Raw genomic sequence first — 16,054 nt, 5'->3', positions numbered from 1 at the left:
AATGTAAATGAGTTCATTATGAATAAAGTTGCACATAAAAAGTACAAGAGTCTAGAGGATGATTCTGGAGGTTCTGGGGAAGCCTATATGGCTTTTTATTTCTCTTTCATTCTTTCCTTGAAAGCTTGTTTCTCTCTCTCCTATGACTTATATTTTTGGCATTGATTTTGAGCTAAGCAATCAGTATTTGAATTGTGGCTATGCTAATAATGAGCTTCATGCCCTTAAACCAGTCCTTTCTCATGTCTAGGACAATTTCCTCATCTTAAAATGAAGTGAATTACCCTAAATAATCCTTATTGTTCCTTCTAATTCTAATGCCATGATAGTTCTTGAAATATGTGGGTGTTTTCCCCTTCTTTTTGTCATTAAGTTGCTATCATACAACTGTGACAAACTCAGTGGATGACCTTAAGGAAACCATTTTCCCACTGTATGCTTTGCTTGTCTCTTCTAAAATGAGTTAAAGTCGACAAATATTTAAGTGTTTTGATAAATGAGTGCAATGATACAGCTTAGGGATATTGCTCATATAATGGCTAGCATTTACATAGGGCTTTAAGTTTTGCTAAATGCTTTATAAATATTACATCATTTGATCTTCATAACAAATGTGGGAGACAGGTGCTATTATTATCTACATTTTATGGATGAAGAAACAGGCAGCAAAGAGATATATGTCTGAAGCTAGATTTTAATTAAGGGCTTTCTGACTCCAGATCTCCTTCTTGTACCCTTCCATCTACCTTCCTTTAAATATTCACATTCCCCCCATTTTTTAAGGAGTTTATAAGATGGAAGTGATGGTGGTAGTGATAGGGAGGATGGAGACAAATATAAAAATTGCCGTGTTGTTCCATAAAGGTACTGGGAAGGGGGTAGCTGGTTGGTGTAGTGGATTGAGCACCAGCCCTGAAATCAGGAAAACCTGAGTTCAAATTTGACCTCAGACACTTAACACTTCCTAGCTGTGTGACTCTGGGCAAATCACTTAACCCTAATTGCCTGGGGGGGGGGGGAGAGAGGAGAAAGTTCTGGAAGGAATTTGAAGAGAGACATCATTTTAATTTAGAGCAACCAGGGAAGACTTCATTAAATAGGTGGGACCCAAGTTAAACTTGGACTTCAAGTTTAAGGAACTTAAAAGGAGGGACTTCAACAAATGGAAATGGGGGAAAATTAAACTCCAGGTATTGGACTGGGGGCAATGTGAAAAAAGCCATGGTTATATGAAAAAGTTGGATGAATATAGCATGAAGAAGAATCCAGTTAAAATGGAAGGGAATATATTAAGGGTAGTAGTAACAATTAAAGCTGGGCAGTTTAGGATCTAAGCAGTTTATGGAGGTCCTTGGATGCCAGACCTGGGGGCAGAATTTGTTCAGGAGCAATAGGAAGCCTAGTGGAACAACGAACTTTGATGTCTCTTACCGTTCCTTTTAGTAATGACATTCAATGATTTTGAGATTTAATTCAGAGAAGGAAGTACCTGTGATTTTTATTATTATTATTTTTTTACCCAATGGAATTCTAAAGGACTTAGCTAGTTTTCTGGGAGTATGATGGAAGGGATATTGGTAGTTTGACGATTTTAGTTAATTGTGTCACAGGGATTATGATCTAGAACTGAAAAAAGAGTTCAGACAACATCCAATAAAACCTTTCATATTCCAGATGAATAAACTGAGGCACAAGATATGAAACTAGGTCCTTTGATTCTAGAGCCAGTGTTTTCCTACTCTACCAAACTGTTTTGAGATTGAGTCCCACCTTTTCATTTTGAGATGAGGAAACAGGCTCAGAAAGATTAAATGGCTTATCAGCAGTCACACAGATGGTTAGTGATGCCTCAGTCCTTAAGAAATAAGAAAGCTTTCCCTTGACCTTTGCATCTCAGCCAGCTATAGTCTCATCTCTCTCATCTCCATTACTATACCATTGGAAAAAGTTTTTATATCTGATGACTCTGTTTCCTTACTACTTACTTATTTCTCAGATTCTTATAATCTGGCATTCACCCTCATCCCTCTAGGGAAATTTCACTGGCACAAATGACCAATTATTTATTTTTTCCTGAGGCAATTGGGGTTAAGTGACTTGCCCAGGGTCTCGCAACTAGAAAGTGTTAAGTGTCTGAGATCATATTTGAACTCAGGTCTTTCTGACTTCAGGGCTGGTGCTCTATCCAGTACACCACCTAACTGCTCCTAAAAACAATCTTAAAGTACTTTTAACTGTCTTCTCTTTTAGAACATATGCTAGCTCTGGAGATTTAGAGGAAAAACATTAAACCAGCTGGTACTCTATGCACTTCACCATCTAGCTACCCCAACCAATTACTTAATAATGAAATCAAAAGCCTTTTCCAGTCTTCTTTTTGCACTTCTCCCTTTATATCAGTTTTTAGACACTTTCCTTTGTTTTCTTTTCAAACTCCTTGTCTTTTGTTTTTGAACCCAAGGTTTTGTCTTTGTTCCTCTAATGGTCTCTCTGTATACTATTTCTTCTGTCAGCCTACCTTATTTATAATCAAGCTGTAGCTATCATGGCTATTCAGAAAATTCAGAAAAAAGAGAGCCTGGTCTGTCCTCTGAACAATAGATCTCCAGTTACCCACTGGATATCTCTGTCTAGATAGCATTTCAAAAATAAAACAATTTTCGTTTTCATAAATCCTGCTCCTCCTTCTGGATTGAATTGGGTTAAACTGATCTGATCAAATTGAGTAAGTTTATGAATTGAAATAGTTTGAAGCAGATCGAGCTGGTTTGGATAGGCTTGAACCAGTTTGGACCAGATCAGATCACGTTGAACTGGATTAAACTTGTTTGGACTGGCTATTCTAGTAAACCAAAGACATAATACAGGCTTTCAATGAAACTCACTGCTATATCTTGGTCTCCTCCTCCTTTTTTCCCAGTGCTATGAAGATCCTTAAAAAAAAAAGAGAGTACCAAGGAGAAAGAGTGATCAACATCTTCAAAGGCTGCAGAGATGTCAAAGGAAAATTTGAGTTTTGGATTTGGCAACTAATAATTTTAGAGAGAGCAGTTCTGGTGAAATGATGACCTGTTGACAATGAGCTGTATATGAATCAGCAATGATTAATTCAGTCTTAGACCATATTAATGGATAGATAGAATGCTGGACCTGAAATCAGAAAGATTTCAAATCTGACCTCATATATTTGCTAGATGCTTTTAGATGCTTTTGTAAAGTGAATGCTATAGTAATAGTACTTACCTCCCAGGATTGTTTTGAAGGTCAATTTTTTTTTTTTACAAATTTCAAGTGATTTAATATGCTAGTTATTGCTAATATCAATACAATTATAGTATGAAGCAGGTGATAGTCCTATTTTACTCAACACTCATTTGGAGCATTGAGTTTAGCTATGTATGTCATATTTATTTTGAATATTTGTGATCAGAAGTGTGTCCCAGAAGAGGATAGCTAAGGTGGAAAGGAATCTCCAAATCATTCCATATAAGAATTAATTATAGGAACTGAGGGTGTTTATCTTGGAAAAGGATAGACTTAACATTCCATTCATATGTGACTTAATTATAAGTTAGTTTTCAGATTCTTGGAGTCTTGTCATATAGGAGGAGGATTAGACTTGTTTACAAAGATTAGGGGAATTTGGGGGATGGGATGGAACACCAAAGTTACCTAATCTGACCTATTTTTTTTGTGTATAGTTGTTGAGTTCATTTCAGTCCTGCCTGATTCTCCAGGATTCTATTTTTTGGATTTTCTTGGCAAAGATACTGGAGAAGTTTGCTATTTCCAGCTCATTTTACAGATGAGGAAACTGAGGCAAACTAAGTGACTTGCCTTGTATCACACAGCTAGTAAATGTCTTAGGCCAAATTTGAATTCAGGTTCTTTCAATTTCTGGACTAGCACTCTATCCATTATACCATTTATCTTCTCCTAATCTGATTGATATTTGAGCAGGGAATCTCTTTTTCTATATCCCTGACAAATAATTATCCGGCTTTTGCTTGAAGTCTTCCATAGATACTAGCTTTGAATTATCATGTCTGAGGATGATGATGATGTTTAAGTCTAATCTCCTCAAGTAGTTTAGATTATCTTTATAGTCAGAGATATATTTCAGACTTCATTATTTCCATCATCTTGTCTGGCTCTTTGGAGTTACTCAGCAAACATTTGTTGTATAAATTCCTTGAGGCTAGGAACTGTTTTTTGTTTTGATTTTATATCCTCAATTCCTGGAATAATACCTTATGATCAGTCAACAAGAATTTATTTTGTGCTTACTCTGTGCTTAGCTGTATGCTGTGGGCCAGGGATGCAAAGAAATAAGAAAAACAACCCTTCTCTTGAACCACCTTACATTTTTTAGAAGAAAGACACAAAATAACTATATTCAAATATATAGAATAAAATTAAAAGGTAATTTTTTATGGGGTAATAATAGTTAACCATGCTAAGCATTTTACAATTATCCTTACAACTCTAAAAAGTAGGTAATATTTTATGTCCATTTTACAGAAGAAGAAACTAACAGATTAAATGATTTGCTAAGGGATCACCCAGCTTATTAGCATCCGAGGCAGGATTTGAACTCAGATCTTCTTGACTTGAGACCCAGGATTCTATCTACTGTGTCACCTAGCTTCCAACAGTTCGACCTCCACTCCACCCAATGACTTCTTTGGTTTCCTTAAGTCCCAACTAAAAATCCCACTTTCTATAGGAAACTTTCTCTTAGCCATCTTCCAACACCTCTAGAAGTCAGGGAAGGCATCATGCAGTAAGTACCACCTGATATCAATGTTGAAGGAACTTAGGGATCTTGAAAAGTGGAGATGTAGAGGGAATACATATTGAGTTTGAAGCACAGCCTATATAAAGACGTCAAAGCCAGAAATGGAAGCTCTTTAGGAAGACCTGGAAAAAAATCAAGGGCTTTTCTTAATTTTGATTTTCTGCAGCCTTGGAGACTGTTGATCACTCTTTCCTTCCTGATATCTGATTTCCTCCTACATATCTGATTGCTCTTCTGTCTCCTTTGCTAGATTCTTCTCCAGTTCATGTCCTCTAGACATGGGTATCCCTCTAGGTTCTTTCCTGGACCCTTTTTTCTTTTCCCTCTAGATCACTTCACTTGATAATTTCATCAACTCGCATGGTTTTAATTACCATCTCTATGCTGATGATTCTCAAATCTATCTTTCCTGTCCCAAACTCTCTATTGATCTTCAATCTTCAATCTCTAGCTACTTTTCAGATATCTTAAGTTGTGTCCAGTAGACATCTGAAACTTATTATATTCAAAACTGAACTAACTATCTTTGTCCCTAAACCATCCCTGCTGATCACCTTCTCTATTAATGTAAGAGAAACACCATCCTCTCAGCCCCTTAGGCTCACAATCTAGGAATCATCTTGGATTCCTCATTATCTTTTATCCTTCCAAACCCCATTCCAATCTGTTGAAGAGGCCAGTCAGTTTCACTTCTGTAATATCTCTTAATTATGCTCCCTTCTCTCCTCTAACACTTAGACTACTATGATGCAGATCTTCACTTCACACCTGAATTATTGCAATAGCCTGCAGGTGGGTCTAATTGCCTCAAGTCTATCTCCACTTCATTTCACTTATCTATCCTCCAAATAGCCACTAAAGTGATTTTCCTAGATTCTGGATCATGTCACCTTCTACCTTCAAACCCCCTCAGTAAACTCCAATCTCTGGCAGTCCCCTGTTCCTGGAATATTCCTTCTCCACCTACTGATCCTCCCTGATTTCCTTAAATCCCAACTAAAATCCTACTTTCTACAGGGAATTTTCTCCAATCCCTTTCAATTCCAGAGACTTCACTCAGTTAATTATTTCCTATTTATCCTTTGTGTGTCTTGCTTTGTATTTATTTGTTTACATGTTGTCTCTCCCATTAGAATGGACACTCTTTGAGGGTTGGGATTATCTTTTGCTTGTTTTTGAATCCCCAGCACTTAAACCATAGTAGGTACTTAATAACTGTTTATTGAATCAGATCAGTTTTCCTAGATTGTGAAGTGTGAGAAGGGGAGTATTATTTAATAAGACAAAGAGTTAAGTGTGAATTGGAAATGGAGGAGTTTATATTCAACCCTAGTAGTCAGAAAGAGCAGGGAAGTTTACTGAGCAGGGAAAGGTCATTTTCCTTTTGCAATTCCATGTAGGGTGGATTAGAGAGGGGGAGAGAGAGATCAGAGGGAATTCAGTGGTCCTGATGAGAGGTGATGAGGGCCTGGACTGGGGCCATGGAACAAATGTTTTTTAAGCAGAATAGACATAACTTGAAAACTGATTGAATATTTGGGGTGAAGGAAAATGAAGACTAATAGGTCTTTGGAAAGATGGTAGTGTTCTTGAAAGAAATAAGATAGTTTAAAAAAGAGTCCTTTTGGTCATAAATTCTATTTTGGAAGTGTTGCGCTTGAGTTGTCTATGCAACATATAGTTTAAAATGTCTACTAAGAGTGGGTGATAAAGGACTGGAGGTCAGAAGAGAAACTAGGATTATCCTTTTCAGAGAGATGATTATTAAAGCTATGGGAGTTGATGAGGTCACTATATAAAAGTATTGAGAAAGAAGAGGACCCAGGGTAGAACCTTGGATATATCCAGAAATGTGTTGGAGCCAGCTACAATTATTAAATTTTCAGTATAAGCATTTATACCTTGGGAATTGATAAACATTACAAATTAGAACTTGATTTATTGCTTTGTTGATTGTTTGGACTTAAGAAAGTGATGGAGAAAATGTTAATAATGTAAATTAAACTTAAAAGTGTGTCAAACATTTGTTTGTTAAACATTTATCAGCACATGAGTTGGTATATCCATAGTTAGGAAAGAGATTATGGACAGTGATTCAGCAAAAGAGGAAAAGAAGGAGGGAAAGAATAGAGAAAGAGAATAGAAAATAGAGAATACAAATAGAGAAAGAGAAAACAAAGATTATTTAGGGAGGGAAGGATGATTGTTGGGGAAATATCTTAAAATGGGGAGAGGATGGGATCAAGAATACACATGGAGAATTAGCTTTGGATATGAGAAGAAAGACCTATTAATCAGATACTGGAGAAAAAGAAAGGTGAAGGTTAAATAAGAGGATTATGGAATGTGGTAGGCAGAGACAAGAGAGAACTCTGAGCAATTGGCTTCAATTTTCTAGCTAATATATAAGATGAAGACTTCAGCTAAGAGAGTGAAGAAAAGAGGTAATATTCTCATACCATCTCAGGAAAAGAAGAGAAGAAAAGAGGAAAAGGGAATAGTTGCTGAAGGGAGTGAAACAGAATCACCTGGGAAGAAACTAAAGGATTGCCTTGCTGACTATCAAGGACCAGGGAAAGTGAACTAACAAATTTGTGGTGAATTCAATTATCATTAATGTATATTGATTCCAATGTCTTTTCAAGTTGCATGTTAAGTGGGAGTAGTGGAGAAAGATGGTGACAGTAGTCTAGGTATGGAGTTTGGTGAGACATAAGCCACTCTAGGATAAGGGGGCAAGGGATTTGAAAATGGAGGGTACCGTAGAGGGGAATTTGTAACTAAAGACTGGAAAGAGAGGAGGGAGAACATAACAAAAGTAGTGGGGAATATTGTAGATTGCAAAGAAATCAGGAGTTAAGATATAGGGGAAGACAGAATTAAAAGCAATATTATGATCAGATAAGGAATGTTAGGGTTCTAGATCATCAATATAGAAGACTTGTGGGGATGATAAAATCAAAGTTAACTAGACTGAGGAACTTGTAAGTCTGAAATTTATCCTTTGCAGTTTCTCTCCATTCCTTCTGGTTCTTCGTACTAGGACCAAGTAGAAATCTTAACTCCTGTTTCCCATGCTGCTGTTCAATTGTGTAGCCTTGTATAACTTGTCCAACTAGGGTGTTATTAGCAAAGGATTTTGCCATTTCCTTCTCCAATGAATTAAAGAAAATGGAGGTTAAGTGACTTGGCCAGGATCATACAGTTAATGCATGTTTGAGACACGATTTGAACTCAGATCTTTTTGGCTCTATTCACTGAATCATCTAGCTGCTTTACAGACAATATTTGAAATATCTGAAGACAGTTACTAAGTTTCTCCTAAGTCTTCTTTTTTTCTCATATCTTTTTGAAAAAGCAAAAGAAAACAGGTATATATATATACATATATGTGTGTATATATATTTTCATATATGTATATATACATGCATAAAAATAATGTATATACATAAAATAAATCTTCCAACATATAAATATATATGTATATGTAAAATGATGGGTATACATAAAACAAATCTTTCATATATAGTGTATATATACATACACACATAAAAATAATATATATATATACACAAAATAAATCTTTCACATGTGTATATATGTAGTATATATAGGTATACAATACACAAAAGAATATATAAAACAAAATTTTCATGTATACACATATACATATATATATATACACATAGATATAATATACACACATGCATAAAATACATCTTTTATGTATACATAAACATATGTGTATGTTTATACACAAATAATTGACCTGTGAATTTGGAATAAATCTGAAATAAAAATGCAGCTTAGTCTTGAAACCGTACAAATACATAAAATTGTGCAGTGAAACTTGAAAATAGGAACAGAAAATGAACCATGGACTTCTTGTCTCTTTTTCAGAGAGTATAGAATGAGACAGAACTCACTTGAGTTAGTGATGGGGTGGACATTTTCTTCTTAATATTTTAAAGGTTGATGGAAGCACTGGCCAAGAAAATGTTCTTCTCCAACAGTATCCCCTAAAAGTTCTCTTTAGATTGCTTGGATTGTAAAGGAAAGTATGTAATTTGCCTTTATCATGGAAGATTAAAAATAAATAAACAAAAAAAAAATCAAGTCTGGAACCTGGAGATTGTGTATGTCGGCAGACATCTGAGTTTTATGTTTGCTTCTTTTGGAGTGGATGAAGGGAGGTCTCCAGGCAGCTTGGGGAAGAGAGAATGGTGAACAGGTTATCTTTGCTTTCTGTCAGTCAGAGGATGGACACACAGGCTTGGAATGAAGAAACTTGCCCAGAGATGGATCTCTTAATCAATTCATCTCACAACAACAGGGTTTCTAAAGCACGACCGGGTTTGAACTGGCCTGGAGAATTGCAGAACAAACTTGAATGGCTTCCCAGAACTCAGACAGAACCTGAATCACCTTGGCTCAGTTCCTGGGTCATGTGGAGCTGCCAGAACATTGTAAGAAAAGGCATTGTGGGCACACACAATGGAGACAGGAAACAGGAAGTACTGGGACACCAATAATGGCCCCTTCACTGAGGGACGCCAAGTCTTTACATTTGCAACTTTTTTTTTTTTTTTTTTTTGGTACAACAGTTGGATGCAAGGGGCAAGCACCCCAAATGATGTCTCTATATTTAAGGCTTCAATGATTCAATTAGTGTGAGTGCTTCCTCTACTAAAGCAGCTCTTCCCTGATCCATGCTTAGTAGCCCACCTTCATGTACTTCTGTGGTACAAAATCCTCACAGCCGACCTTGTGGTGACAGTAGAAGTGCTGAGGCTGGTTCTTGTACAGATTATAGAACAAATCACTGCCAGGATAATACTCAAAACTTTACTAGTTAGGATTTGTCAGGGCGTGGGGTCCCCTGGTCAGGCCTTTGAGCATCTGGTCACTTTCCTGCCTCAGTGAACCGGACACACACACACACACACACACACACACACACACACTTTTTTTGGGGCGGGAAGGGGCTAGACTTGCATTTTCATTGGTGCAGAAACTTTTTTTTACTGCTGAAAATGGTACCTTCTCTTCATCTTGGGGATTTTTTGGAGGCACTGAGAGTTAAATGATTTATCCAGGGTTATACATTCAAAATGTCTCAGAATTTGGGATTTGAACTCAAGTCTTTCTGGCTAGTATGATCAATCTATTTTCTATGATGCCTCTTTATAAATACATACATACATAGATACATATACAAGCATATATACCCATATATACATTATATCCACATACAGACATATATATGTTGTGTATGTGTGTGTATATATGTGTGTGTGTGTGTATGTATAAAAGCTCCCTATATAGCCTTTGTCTTAGTGTGATTTAGGCTATTGAGATTGAGAGGGAAGAACATCCTCAAATATTTGAAGACTTGTTATGGGAAGGAGAGAGAAAAAGCTCTTTGTGACTTGTTAGCAAGATTTTTTTCCTGAACTTTTTTTCTGCTTATTTTAAATATGTTTCTGGGGGCTGTGAAACTGGAATCTGTTAGTTTTGCATCACAAAGCTTCTTGGAAGACTGTATTCTGTTTGAACAAATATTCCTTTGAAAATTGTCTTTCACAGACACAGAGACAGTGACAAAGAGAGACACAGAGACAAAGAGAAAGAGAGATGCAGAGATAAAGGAGAGAGAGAGAGAGAGACAGAGAGACAGAGAGAGAGAGAGAGAGAGAGAAAAGATAGAGACAGAGATAGAGAAACACAAAGGCAGGCAGAGACACATAGAGACAGACAGACAGAGGCAGAGAGAAACAAAGAGATGAAAATAAGAGAGACGCAAATAGACAGAGAGAATAAACCCTAATTAAAACCACCTCTACATTTTAGTATGTGTACTTTCATCTAGGCATTTGTGTGCACACATCTGGAAGCAGGATGGTGTAGTAAATAGGGTATTACTTGACTTAAGAATAAAGCTATAAGTTCACCTCCTGATTCAAAACTTATTCGCTGTGTGATTCTGGGCAAGTCACATAACTTTCCTGTGCATCATTTTCTTCATCTGGAAAATGAGGAGTTTGGAGTTAATAGCCTGTGAATTCCCTTTTAATTCTATGATTCTTATATATATACATATATCTATATGTAAACATATATACACATCCATACGTATTGTATATTCATACTGCTAAACTGAAAAAGTAGGCATTCCTTACTCTGTTACAGTATTGCTATACAGATGGATATTAATCTAGTCCTTGTTCTAATATGTCTTTTTCTCTTTTAGCCTGTTTGGACATTGTTTCTTCTTTCCAAGTTTACATAGCTGCTCAAAAGATCATTCAATATCTTCAAGAACCAGCCTAATTGACAATGGAGTACTTATGCCTGCCTGATAGAATCCATGTTTTACCAAGTTTCTCACTGGCCATTAAAATTTGACATTTCACAAATTTTTCTGGGTCTAATTTCTTTTAATGCTATTTTAATTTTTTGTAAAATTCAATTCTAGAATTATCAATATACCCCATATGTTTTTATACTAACTAAGGGGTATGGTAGTTAGCCCTTCTGGCTAATTAGGTGAAGTCTGTCCCTTCTAAGAGACTGTAGTGTGTGTGTGTGTGTGTGTGTGTGTGTGAATATATATCCACCCATCCCTATATACATTCATGTGCATGCACACACACACACACCCTTCCTCCTATTGCTGTTCCAAAAGGGAAGGCAATTGGAAGAGCTCAAAAATGCACATTAAGAACACTTCTTAAGGAAAATAACATTGGACTTGTATCAGAAAACCTGGATTCAAGTTCAGATTCCAACTGTCACTAGCTGCCTCCCAGCTCTAAAATCCCATGATTCTGGGTCTTTCAACCATCTTAATTATGTTGTTCAGTCACATTCATAAGCCCCAACTGGTTCACGTACTCACTTTTCTTCCCCAGTTTCTCTTTGAATGTTGCTGAGTTGTAGCTGCCAGTTGCTTCAAAAGAAGTAACAGTCCTGTTTGCACTGCTCCCTATCCTCAGATACCCCATGACTACATTTCCAGGCAGAAAGTTTAGTCTAATTAGTTGGTGTTCTCAGAACTCCTGGCATGGACAAGGAACATTGCCTCCAGGGGACTGGACATAGTGTCCAGAGTGACAACAGATCTGTTCCCTACTTCATACTTCCTATGTTTGTTTCTCCCACTTATATTGCAAGAATAAAGTCAGTAAAGGCTGGTATAAGCAATCAAAGTCTATTTGATTCTAAAGCTTTTTTTCCCCCCACTGCAACATTTCTGCCCATTCTGACTTTTCCATATTTTTGGACTACAAAGTTGGATGTGATTATCCACTTGGAATTGCAGTCTTCCACCCTACAATTTAAGATCTGTTCATCTGGCTCTGATTTAATACATACTTAACCTATATTTTCTTTTTTTTCATGTAGAGTTGTTTATTATTGAAAAACAAAATATCAACAAATATAGTTCTCTAATTTTTTCTTCTTTTCTTTTTTTTATTTTGAAAAAAAATTCTTTACAATATTATCCTTTGCACTCACTTCTGTTCTGACTTTTTCCCTCCCCCAGATGGCAAGCAGTCCTATACATGTTAAATATGTCACAGTGTATTCTAGATACAATATATGTGTGCAGAACTGAACAGTTTTCTTGTTGCACAGGAAGAATTGGATTCAGAAGGTTAAAAATAACCCGGGAAGAAAAACAAAAATACAAGCAGTTTACATTCATTTCCCAGTGTTCTTTCTTTGGGTGTAGCTGCTTCTGTCCATCATTGATCAATTGAAACTGAGTTAGATCTTCTCTTTGTCGAAGAAATCCACTTCTGTCAGAATATATCCTCATACAGTATTGTTGTTGATATATATAATGATCTCCTGGTTCTGCTCATTTCACTTAGCATCAGTTCATGTAAGTCTCTCAAGTCTCTCTGAAATCATCCTTCTGGTCATTTCTTACAGAACAATAATATTCCATAACATTTCTATACCATAATTTACCCAACCATTCTCCAATTGATGGGCTTCCATTCATTTTCCAGTTTCTGGCCACTACAAAGAGGGCTGCCACAAACATTTTGGCATATACAGGTCCCTTTCCCTTCTTTATTATCTCTTTGGGATATAAGCCCAGTAGTAGCACTGCTAGATCAAAGTTTGATAACTTTTTGGGCATAATTCCAGATTGCTCTGCAGAATGGTTGGATTTGTTCACAACTTCACCAACAATGCATCAGTGTCCCAGTTTTCCTGCATCCCCTCCAACATTCATCATTATTTTTTCCTGTCATCTTAGCCAATCTGACAGGTGTGTAGTTGCATCTCAGAGTTGCCTTAATTTGCATTTCTCTGATCAATAGTGATTTGGAACATTCTTTCATTTGAGTGGAAATAGTTTCAATTTCATCATCTGAAAATTGACTGTTCATATCCTTTGACCATTTATCAATTGAAGAATGGCTTAATTTCTTATAAATTAGAGTCAATTCTCTATATATTTTGGAAATAAGGCCTTTATCAGAGCCTTTAACTATGAAAATTTGACCTATATTTTCTAAGACACATTCTATGACTTGCTTCATTGTCAACAATTCTGTTCAGTTCAACAATCTTTATTAAGCTTCTACTATGTTTTAGGCATTGGACAGTATATGGGATTTGGATCCAGGGGACTTGTGTTAAAACTTCTAACTGTCTCCATCCACCTGTGAGACTTAAGTCAAGTTCCTTAAATTCTTGGGACTCACTTTCTTCATCTGTAAAATCAGGAGGTTGGACTAAATGACCTCTCAGTTCCCTTCCAGCTCTAAACTTGTACTCCTTGCTGATAAAAGCAAAATAGTTGCTCCCTGGTGCATGTAATCTAAGAGCTATGATACCTTTGGTCTAGTTTTTATCTTAAGACCTCCAGTAATGGGGAAAGCAATACATTTAAGTAGCTTCTGGAAAAATTAATTGTTAAAAAGTTTTTCCTCACATTGTGTTTAAATCTTTCTGAAATTTCCAGTCATTGTTTTCAGTTCTGTTCTTAGGAACCAAATGGAAGAAATGTAATGTCTTTTCCAGATTATAATCCTGAGAAAGCTTGAATACACGATTTTGTCATCCCTAAATCTTCTCTACATAAAACATCTTTGCTTCCTTCAATTGAGTCTGTTCTCTAGTCAAGGCTGTGCTGAAGCCAGCTCTCACCAGCTCTTGAAAGCTGATTGTTAAATTTTTAGTGTGAGCATTTACATCTCAGAAATTATCAAATGCCATATAAGTTGGGGCTTGATTTATTATTTTGTGGATTATCTATAGACTTTAAAAAGTGGAGAAAATGTTAATCAAACCAATTAAGTTAAAAATTGTGGCCACTGTCCTCAAAGAGCTGATGTTAAATAGTTACTTGCACAGTATTGTCTCTAGTCCTTCATTTATGCTGGCTGTTTTCCTCTGGACATATTGAAATTTAGCAATGCCCTTCTTAAAACATCTTGTTTCCAAATGCAACAAAATACACTGAATTAAGAGACAGAAATCCCTGATCCTAATTTTCAAGTTCACGATTTATGGGATATCTGATATTAGTCAAGTCAGTTAACTTCTCTAAGCCTAAATTTCCTTATCTGTGAAACAAGAATAATAAAGTTTACTTTATTTACATTTCAGGATTGTAAAGAAGATCAAATGAGAAAATATAAATCAAGACTGTTTACAAAGCATGCTTTTAAATCATTATTACCATCCTTATTTAATAGATGAAGCAGTAAAGGCGAAGTAAGTCAGCTAACTTGTCTAGTGTTCTTGTCAAGTGTTAGTAGCAAGGCTCCGGGGCTGGAAGCCACTGCTTTGGACTCTCAGTCCAGTGCCCTTTGGGCTGGGGCCTGGGGTGGGCTGGGGTGGGAGGAAGGCTTCTAGACTTCCAATTGAGTGGCTGAGCATCTCTTTTCACAGAGCTGACTTTCCTTTTCTTTTTGGACTGCTCTGGCATAGGCTGAAGCGAGACCAGGCCTTTTCTTTGGAGGAGGCCTCCTAGGGAAAAGGCCATTAATAGTCCTGCTCAAATGACTGGAAAATCCTATTCTACTTTTTCAATGAAATCACCTCACCTTCTCAGTACACTTCAGTGACCCAGACCAAAGACCCACAGAGCCTCCTAGCGATGAAATCAGGAAATGACACAAAATTTTGTTTTCTAGGCTTGTATGCTGATAGGAAAAAGGTCAAATCTGTTGTTTTTGCAATTATTTGGCAAATCAGGATCCGCGTAGACAGACAATCTAGATCTTTTCGCTCCTGACTAGAATATCTTCTTTTGACTTGAATGAAGCAAAAGCTTCTGTAGGTGATATGTGATAATGGGGACTGAAAACAAGAGCCAGTCATGGGCCACATAAAAATGTAAGGAGAATGTCATTGGTTGACTTCATTTTTCTATGTTGAAAAAAAATGAGTGTTGAGTTTCTAAAGCTTCCTTTAACTTTGAACAATATAATTTATTCATAGAGGGAAAAGAAACGATGGGAGAAATGAGGGATGATTATTTTGTACAATCCTATAACAAAAGATTATTGTGTTTCCCACATGCCAGGGACTGTGAGAAGAACTGGATATATAAATACAAACATTTTTTCAGCTGAAAAAATGATGGGGGAGAGAGTAAATCTGAGGAGCATGATTTTGAAGTTCAAAAAGTCTCTGAACAAAATGAAAGTCCCTAGAGTGACTCATCAGTGAGAAAAGAGAGCCAGCCTAACAGACATGTTAGGATAGAAGGATTTCTGTAGATATTCAAGGACTTGAAGCTTCAGATATTGGAGAAAGTTCAGGGTGACAGTAATACTGAAGTTAGAAGTAGAACCTCTGTGGAGCAGGAAAGGGGTAGGATAGTATAGTAGAAAGGCTCTCTTCTTTTCTCCTATTCTTTTTTCACTGATGATTTCAACAACTTCCATGATTCAATGATCATCTCTGTGTTAATGATTCTCATATCTGTTTATCCAGCCCTAATCTTTTTATTTGACCTCTAGTCTCACATTTCCACTTGCCTAAGGAACATCTACATCTGGATATTTAGTATCTTAAAAGGCTATGTTCAGAAATAGATGTTTCTACTTTTTCTCCTTTTACTCGTTTCTTAATTCCTTACAGTCTGGCCTCTAATCTCATCATAAAGCCAAAATTGCCCTCTGCAAAGTTACCAGTCATCTTCCAATTGCCAAACCCAATGGCCTTTTATCAATCCTTATTCTTCTTGATCTCTCCAAAGCCACTGCTACCTTCAATCACTTTCTT

This window comes from Sarcophilus harrisii, chromosome 3 (assembly GCF_902635505.1).
Source record: "Sarcophilus harrisii chromosome 3, mSarHar1.11, whole genome shotgun sequence".
NCBI classification, from domain to species: domain Eukaryota; kingdom Metazoa; phylum Chordata; class Mammalia; order Dasyuromorphia; family Dasyuridae; genus Sarcophilus; species Sarcophilus harrisii.
The sequence above is the reverse complement of the archived record's forward strand: the minus strand, read 5'-3'. Positions refer to the sequence as shown.